We start from the raw sequence: 9,789 nt of genomic DNA on the forward strand, positions 1-9,789 counted from the left end.
TAATTCGGCCGAAGTATCCCCCAGCACAGGACCCTCTGGCGAAGATTTCTTCCCCCACTTTAAGGCCATGGTCCCTGGGTCTTCAGAGGCGGTCCTCTTCTTCCCCTGAGGAGAGGAATTTTTGATTCCTCCCTTCCGGACAACCTCCTTTGAGGAGGCTGTAGCTTCCTTGTCCCCTCCCTCGCTTCCCTTTGAAGGCACAACCTCCAACATCCTGACTAGCACGGGACCCGGCGTGGTCTCGGGGAGGGGGGGCAGACACCTGATTAGCTTTGCTTTCGCTATCCACTCCTGTTTAAAGGACAACTCTTTTAGGGGCAATTTTATGATAAATATACGGATAGCGAGTCCGGGCACAAGGCTACTTACTTGAGTATCCGGACGATTGTAGCTCAGACCTGCGTCCTCCGTAGAATCCGGACACACTACTTGTGGTCCAAAGAACAATTTGTACATCTCCACGGGCGTCATGCCAAGAAAACGTTGGAGAACTCGTGGTCCCTCCGGGTTGAACTCCCACAGGCGGAGGGGGCGATGTTTGCAGGGCAGAACTCAGCGAATTAACATAACCTGTGTCACCACCACCAGAATGATGTCTCTTTCTAGGAGATCTCGGATGCGGCCCTGCAACAGGGGCACATCCTTTGCTGGCCCCCAGTCCAGCCCCGTATTGACCCATGACGCCAGTCGTGGCGGGGGACCCGAGCAAAAGGCAGGTGGCGCCACCCACTTAGGGGCCCTGGGAGCGGTAATATAAAACCACTCTCGTTGCCATAAGCTGGACTCCTCTTGAAAAGAGCCCTCAGGCCATGGAGTACCAGCATTCTTTCTTATAAAAGCACCTCCGCACTCCGCGTGCCGTCCCTCGATCATCTTCGGCTCTACTTTGAAGGTCTTGAGCCATAGTCTGAAGTGAGGAGTGATACAGAGGAAGGCTTCACACACGAGATGAATGAGGAAATATGGAGGATGGACTCCGGGGCTAAGTCGTGAAATTCCAGCCCATAATAATACATGAGCCCCCTCACGAAGGGATCCGTCGGGAAGCCTAGCCCCCGAAGGAAGTGAGACATGAACAATACACTCTCACCGGGCTTGGGAGTGGGAATGACCTGCCCTTGAGCAGGCAGCCTATGCAAGATTTCGCCGGTCAAGAACCTGGCCTCTCTCAACTTCAGCACGTCCTCCTCCGTGGCATCCATCGGCCTCGAAGGTCGGAACCGGACATTTTCGAAGGTCCGAAGAGCCTAAAATCTGGAGCCTTGGGTGTTGGAACTCGAGGTGAAGGGCGAACTCGTTTGAGATTGAAAGAAAGGAGTAAGGCCTTGGTCTCTTTATAAGACCTTGAATACCAAGGGCCTTCCCCGTGACCGTTTGGGACTCGCCTTTGATCGAGAAAATATACCAACGGGTACGGTTGGGTTACCCACGCCCGTATTGATGAGAATCCCGGAATAAGGGGACATGATCTCTGCTTTAACAAGACGTTCCAAGGAAACCGCCTCGCTAAACGAACTGAGGTGGGACGGTAAAACGATTCGAATAAAGACTTGGTCGTGGTGTGATGTCACGCTATGGAATACGTCAGCAGATTAGATTTGTGTAAATATTATTCTCTCTATGGCAATATGTGGAAACTTATTTTGCAGAGCCGGACACTACCTTTGTGTTCAAAATCTTCTATGAAGTACTTGGAGGAGGAACCCGCCTTGCAATGCCGAAGACAATCTGCGCGCCGGACTCGTCGTCATTGAAGCCTGGTTCAGGGGCTACTGAGGGAGTCCTGGATTAGGGGGTGTCCGGATAGCCGGACTACACCTTCGGCCGGACTCCTGGACTATGAAGATACAAGATTGAAGACTTCGTCCCATGTCCGGAAGGGACTTTCCTTGGCGTGGAAGGCAAGCTTGGCGATATGGATATATAGATCTCCTACCATTGTAACTGACTCTGTGTAACCCTAGCCCTCTCCGGTGTCTATATAAACCGGAGAGTTTTAGTCCGTAGGACGAACAACAATCATACCATAGGCTAGCTTCTAGGGTTTAGCCTCCTTGATCTCGTGGTAGATCTACTCTTGTACTACCCATATCATCAATATTAATCAAGCAGGACGTAGGGTTTTACCTCCATCAAGAGGGCCCAAACCTGGGTAAAACATCGTGTCCCCTGCCTCCTGTTACCATCCGGCCTAGACGCACAGTTTGGGACCCCCTACCCCAGATCCACCGGTTTTGACACCGACACTCCTTATGAGTGGCGGTCGGGGACGAGCGGTGGTCTTTTCCTACCAATCTACCCCCTAGGAGCATGCGGGTAGTACTTTGTTTCGATAACTAATAGATTTTTGCAATAAGTATGTGAGTTCCTTATGACTAATGTTGAGTCCATGGATTATATGCACTCTCACCCTTCCACCATTGCTAGCCTCTCTAGTACCGCGCAACTTTCGCCGGTACCATAAACCCACCATATACCTTCCTCAAAAAAGCCACCATACCTACCTATTATGGCATTTCCATAGCCATTCTGAGATATATTGCCATGCAACTTTCCACCGTTCCGTTTATTATGACACACTCCATCATTGTCATATTGCTTAGCATGATCATGTTGTTAACATCGTATTTGTGGCAAAGCCACCATTCATACTTCTTTCATACATGTCACTCATGAGTCATTGCACATCCCGGTACACCGCCAGAGGCATTCATATAGAGTCATATCTTTGTTCTAGTATCGAGTTGTAATCATTGAGTTGTAAATAAATAGAAGTGTGATGATCATCATTCAATAGAGCATTGTCCCCCCCAAAAAAGAGAAAGGCCATAAAAAAGAAAGGCCAAATAAAAAAGGAAATGCCAAATAAAAAATAAAAAATAAAAGGGACAATGCTACTATCCTTTTACCACACTTGTGCTTCAAAGTAGCACCATGATCTTCATAGTAGAGAGTCTCTCATGTTATCACTTTCATATACTAGTGGGAATTTTACATTATAGAACTTGGCTTGTATATTCCAATGATGTGCTTCCTCAAATTGCCCTAGGTCTTCATGAGCAAGCAAGTTGGATGCACACCCACTAGTTTCTTTTGTTAAGCTTTCATACACTTATAGCTCTAGTGCATCCGTTGCATGGCAATCCCTACTCACTCACATCGATATCTATTGATGGGCATCTCCATAGCCCGTTGATACGCTTAGTCGATGTGATACTATCTTCTCCCTTTTTTTCCTCTCCACAACCACTATTCTATTCCACCTATAGTGCTATGTCCATGGCTCACGCTCATATATTGCGTGAAGATTGAAAAAGTTTGAGAACATCAAAAGTATGAAACAATTGCTTGGCTTGTCATCGGGGTTGTGCATGATTTAAATATTTTGTGTGGTGAAGATGGAGCATAGCCAGACTATATGATTTTGTAGGGATAGCTCTCTTTGGCCATGTTATTTTGAGAAGACATGATTGCTTAGTTAGTATGCTTGAAGTATTATTATTTTTATGTCAATATGAGCTTTTGTCTTGAATCTTATGGATCTGAATATTCATGCCACAAGTAGGAAGAATTACATTGAAATTATGCCAACTAGCATTCCACATCAAAAATTATCTTTTTATCATTTACCTACTCGAGGACGAGCAGGAATTAAGCTTGGGGATGCTTGATACGTCTCCAACATATCTATAATTTTTGATTGCTCCATGTTATATTATCTACTATTTTGGGCAATATTGGGCTTTATTATCCTCTTTTATATTACTTTTGGGACTAACCTATTAACCGGAGGCCCAGCCCAGATTTGCTGTTTTATACCTATTTTAGTGTTTCGAAGAAAAGGAATATCAAACGGAACCGAAATGGAACAAAATAAACTGGAGAAGTTATTTTTGGAACGAAAGCCACCAGATAGACTTGGACTCCATGTCAGGAGATACGAGAGGTGCTCACGAGGGTGGGGGCGCCCCCCCTAGGGCGCACCCCCCTGCCTCATGGGGCCCCCGTGGCTCCTCCGACATACCTCCTGCACCCATATATAGCGTCATACCCTAAAACTTCCAGAACGGAGATTAGATCGGGAGTTCCGCCGCCAGAAGCCTCCGTAGCCACCAAAAACCAATCTAGACCCGTTCTGGCACCCTGCCGGAGGGGGAATCCCTCTCCGGTGGCCATCTTCATCATCCCGGCGCTCTCCATGACGAGGAGGGAGTAGTTCTCCCTCGGGGCTGAGGGTATGTACCAGTAGCTATGTGTTTGATCTCTCTCTCTCTCTCTCTCTCTCTCTCTCTCTCTCTCTCTCGTGTTCTTGAGGTGATACGATCTTGATGTATCGCGAGCTTTGCTATTATAGTTGGATCTTATGTTTCTCCTCCCCCTCTTCCCTCTTGTAACGAATTGAGTTTCCCCTTTGAAGTAATCTTATCGGATTGAGTCTTTAAAGATTTGAGAACACTTGATGTATGTCTTGCCATGGATATCTGTGGTGACAATGGGATATCACATGATTCACTTGATGTATGTTTTGGTGACCAACTTGCGGGTTCCGCCCATGAACCTATGCATAGGGGTTGGCACACGTTTTCATCGTGATTCTCCGGTAGAACTTTGGGGCACTCTTTGAGGTCCTTTGTGTTGGTTGAATAGATGAATCTGAGATTGTGTGACGCATATCGTATAATCATACCCACGGATACTTGAGGTGACATTGGAGTATCTAGGTGACATTAGGGTTTTAGTTGATTTGTGTCTTAAGGTGTTATTCTAGTACGAACTATAGGGCTGTTTGTGACACTTATAGGAATAGCCCAACGGATTGATTGGAAATAATAACTTTGAGGTGGTTTCGTACCCTACCATAATCTCTTCATTCGTTCTCCGCTATTAGTGACTTTGGAATGACTCTTTGTTGCATGTTGAGGGATAGTTATGTGATCCAATTATGTTAGTATTATTGGGAGGACTTGCACTAGTGAAAGTATGAACCCTAGGCCTTGTTTCAATGCATTGCAATACCGTTTATGCTCACTTTTATCACTAATTACCTTGCTGTTTTTTATATTTTCAGACTACAAAAACTATTATCTACTATCCATATTGCACTTGTATCACCATCTCTTCGCCGAACTAGTGCACCTATACAATTTACCATTGTATTGGGTGTGTTGGGGACACAAGAGACTCTTTGTTATTTGGTTGCAGGGTTGCTTGAGAGAGACCATCTTCATCCTACGCCTCCTACGGATTGATAAACCTTAGGTCATCCACTTGAGGGAAATTTGCTACTGTCCTACAAACCTCTGCACTTGGAGGCCCAACAACGTCTACAAGAAGAAGGTTGTGTAGTAGACATCAGCAGACTTAAAGCTAATTGCCTTGTTCGACCGCAGACTTGCCTATCTTTGCGCCGGTGCCTTCTTTAGCTGGAGACAACTCGGCTCGCAGTGGATCATTGTCAAAGCTGATATACACTTCTGTGATGCTATTGAACACAATGGCATGATCTACACGATCGACAAAGCAGATGGCACCACGTATTGCTGGGACGGTGCGTGTAAGTTGTTTCCTCTCATGTTAATGATGACGCCATGACACTGTTTGAACTTTTTGTGATGATTGGCATATCTCTGTTTGAGCAGAGTTTGAGTAGAACTATGGCAATGTATTATAGACGCCGTAAATCATCTATATTTGGAACGAGTTAATTCATGCGATTGTGACCATGTCATTACAGCCAATCTGTACCCTGAATAATCAAACGGTTAGGAATATATGGATATTATCCTTATTTTATAGTAACCTATATACTACTACTAAATATGAGTGTGTATCAATGGCCATGTTAGTTTCCTCATTTTCATGATGTAGAAACATGCACCACACTGTTGGTTTCATCTAACCATACATTAGGGAAGTAAATGTGCATATGGAGAACTCTATATTTGGAAGTAGTGAAATCCTGCAATGCTTACCATGTGTACATACCTATATTCGCCCTTCAGCAATCAATGGCAAGAATAATATCCTCACAAAATTTTTTCCCACAGAACACGAGTATATACCAATGCATGGTCTGTTAGTTACCTTGAAGAATTTGTTTGTGAGGACATAACATGATTACATAACATGCATGACATGGTAGTTTCCTGTGAAGAATCGATTGCGAGATAACATGAGTATAACCATGCATGGCACTTCTATATTTTCAAACCCAGTATACATTTCCCTGTATTTTCCTCCCAGTTCCAACAGGGACATATCAATGCTGTTTCTTGCATTATACTACTCATACTCTAAACAATGCTGATCTTACATTAACAATGCCTGTCCTTTTTGATATGATGCAGTGTCCCTACAGTTACCGCCCTTTGTAATCACACCACCTTTGCCAAAAACAGGGAATCACAACTAGTTCCTCGCTCGATCAGATGACGGCAAAAGACTGATGATCATTCGGATACATGAGCCGAAAAAGTTATATTACAAAAACCCCACTATATACAAGCACCGTGTAATACGTTTGTATCCGGACAGTGGTTGTTACGTCTGTGTGCAGGATACCAACTTGTTGGGGCCTTTAGGATTTTTTAGTTGGAGGCGGGTAAACAGCCTTGGTTCACACTCTCTGTTTCTCGGACTCAATTATCCGATTAACCAGGAGATCACCGTTGGCAAGGACCTTGATGGCAGAGAGGCTTTGTTTGCTATGGAAAATTGTGTCTACACGGCGAGCCCTAGGAGTTCGGGAGCAAACTCCCCTGATTGTCAATGATACAGCCTGCAGCCAAAAGAAGGTGAGAATGACAAAGGCATCCAGATTAACTTTGATCCTTGGATGTCTCAATTACGATAGGCAGTGATGTGGTTCGAGCCTTCAGGTTGATAGGTAATTGGGCTGTTGCATCGAAAAGGTGGAGTACTGGTGTCTCCGGATCACTAGTCGCTGAAGCGGGGCTGCAAATTATGATGGTGTTGGATCATCTCTTCGAATGACTTTGTTGTCTTTGTTGCTGGTTCTGGATGGGTAGTTCTTTCTTTTGTTATGCATATTCCTTGTCATTTGGTCATCCTCGTCTATGTCACTCTTACTATGTAATAGTTGCTTCTGTTTAGAATGTCATTCTCGTCTGGATCACGAGAGTCTGAGCGCTATAGATGGGTGCGTTTTGGTGGTCTAGCAAGACTTCTTATGAACTATCATGTCTTGCTGTTTATGTCAATAGTAGTCACTAGTCAGTGTTTGAATGTTGTATATATTGTTGTTTTGAACTGTTTATTGTCTCGAACTACTGGTGGCTAAATGAGGGCATCACCATTCTCCAGTGTTCAGAGTATATCTCCTTTTTTCAAGCTATATAATTTGATCTTGGTGTCTTTTCGATGATGTACACTTGTTTGGGCCAGTGAGGTGTCATTGAATATGGGCCGAGTAGTAACGCAATGCCAAACAGGTCAATTATGACTCTCAAGCCGGGCTCTCAAAAGATCCTGAAAAAAAGGCCGGGCTCTCCAAAAAAGAATGAATAAGGACTCTTAGGCCGACATGTGGGCACCACCGGTGTTTTCGTGCGCTTGCGTGCCGAGAGCATATTGGCGCATGCTCGAAATTCATGCTACCTTTTCATCCGCAGTCTCCCGCCCCTCCCCCACCTCTAGAATCTTGATTCCTACTCCAGTTCCCCCAAATCCCCCTCCTGTACTCCCTGTACTCAAGCGCACTATCATGTCGCCAGTCAACGTGGATCTCCGAGCCGGAGATCCTGAGGTCCGTCCTGCCTTCGGTCGCTGCGTGCTGTCGCTCAACAGTGGCATGGCGGCGCTTGACGACCAGTTTGCTGGCAAAGTGCTGATGGTAACCATCAAAGACGACCGGCCTCCCGTCTCGCCGGATGACCTTGTCAAAGCTCTCGGCATTGCGCACAGCATCCAAATAAGTGACTTGCTCGTCGAAGTCTGTCCGCCACCGGCTGGTTTCTTCGTCAGGCTCTGGACAACTTTCGACTATAGTCGTGTGTTCGAATCTTCCCGGTGTTTGTTCTGCGATGGCGCGCTGGTGAGCTTTGATCGGTGGCACCCAGGATGGGGCTCGGTGCCCTCTGAGCTTGAGTTTTTAACAAAGCTTACCTTCCACGGCATGCCTCGACATGCTTGGAACAACGAGTCCATGAAGGAGCTTATCAACGACCTTGGAGGTGAGCTCGTAAGTATGTTTGTTCCTCCAGACAGATGGGCTCTGATGGTTATGGCATGGATGAAGAAGCCGTCCACCATACCGAAGGTGATTGGTGTTGAGATACCGGTGTAGGAACCGGGGTTGTACTATTCGTCGCCACCAAGCCCGCCGTGGACCACGTTAGGGATGTACCTGTATCGAGTGTTCGTGCATGTCAAAGAAGTGGTCAATCCATCAATCGAAGTCCTGCCGCCGCCGCTGGTGCCAGGGTCCGTCGACGACATCCATTATAGGAGTCAATGTCAGACTTTCCCCGTGTTGCTCGGAACGATGGATGGCACAGAGCCTACTCCATCGCGCGGTGGAGGCCACTGCTTCTTTGGGAGAAGAGGCAGGGCTGGCTGCCTGGTTGTGCTCTTATTTGAGGTAACAACCGAATCTTGTCAGATACTAGTTAAATCCGAGCTATGGGTGTGAAGCACTGATATGCCAGTACATTTGATTGTGACCTGTTCTAATTTTGTACCTGAACTTTTTTTAGAAAGGGATGTACGTCAACTTAATGTGCTAGGAGAACTTATTGTGTTGTCTGTCTATTTTCTTTGCACAACATTCAAGATATTTCCCCGTCATTGATAAAGACGATGAACCGTTATGTACGACTTCGTTGGTTTCAACATAGCCCTTCCCGTAGCGATCCACTGCTTCCATCCTGATTGTGCCGCCTGCGTGAAAATTTTGTATGCAAGTTCAGTGTGCTATGATGTTCTATATGATTGTGTCAACTATATAAGTTTTTACTAAGCATCAGCAATGCATATGGCTGAAAGATGTATTTACGAGCATCGGTCTCTCTCTCTCTCACACACACACAAGCGCGCGCGCGCGCCCACACGCGCACAAGTGGGACCCGTTGAATTATTTATTTGCTCGTGACAGCTTTTAATTAGGTTCCACTGTAATCTAACTTTTTTCTTAAGTTATTAATTGAGCTCAGTGACTTCAAAAAGTTGTACAGAAGCCTTATTTGGGCCTTTCTGGCGTTGCTGAATGTGGGCTGAGTAACCATGTTAGGTTGTACTGTACTACACAGGCCTTTTTCGCTATTTTTTAATAATACATTTTTTATTAATTTTCATAAATATTACGCTGGGTAATTTTTTTTCAAAAATAATACACCGTCCACCTGCTGCAGGCCGACTCAGCCTAGTCGGCCCACAGCAGGCCGATTGGATTCCAGTCGGCCTACAGCTGGCCGACTGTCCCCTGTCGGCCCACTATGGGCCGACTGGAGCTAATTGGCTCGTTATGGGCTAATTGTTTTTGCAAAAGTGTTAATCATGTATTTAAAAAATATGTGTATTATGACCTCCTCCTCTCGCTGTGGGCCTACTGTTGACTAAAAAAATATGTTTTAAAAAGTATTAATCATGTATTTAAAAATTGTTACATGTGTGTATAAAAAATATTCCTTATCTATACAATTTTTTTAAATGTGTGTATAAAAATAGCTTTTTTTTCAACATCAGCAATGCAACTAGGCCGACAGTTGTACACAATATCCGGGTGAACTTGTTATTCTCCGCCTCGCTGGGCTGCAAACTTTCCTAGGAGGT

The sequence above is a fragment of the Triticum aestivum genome, chromosome 2A, assembly GCF_018294505.1.
Source record: "Triticum aestivum cultivar Chinese Spring chromosome 2A, IWGSC CS RefSeq v2.1, whole genome shotgun sequence".
Taxonomy (NCBI): Eukaryota; Viridiplantae; Streptophyta; class Magnoliopsida; order Poales; family Poaceae; genus Triticum; species Triticum aestivum.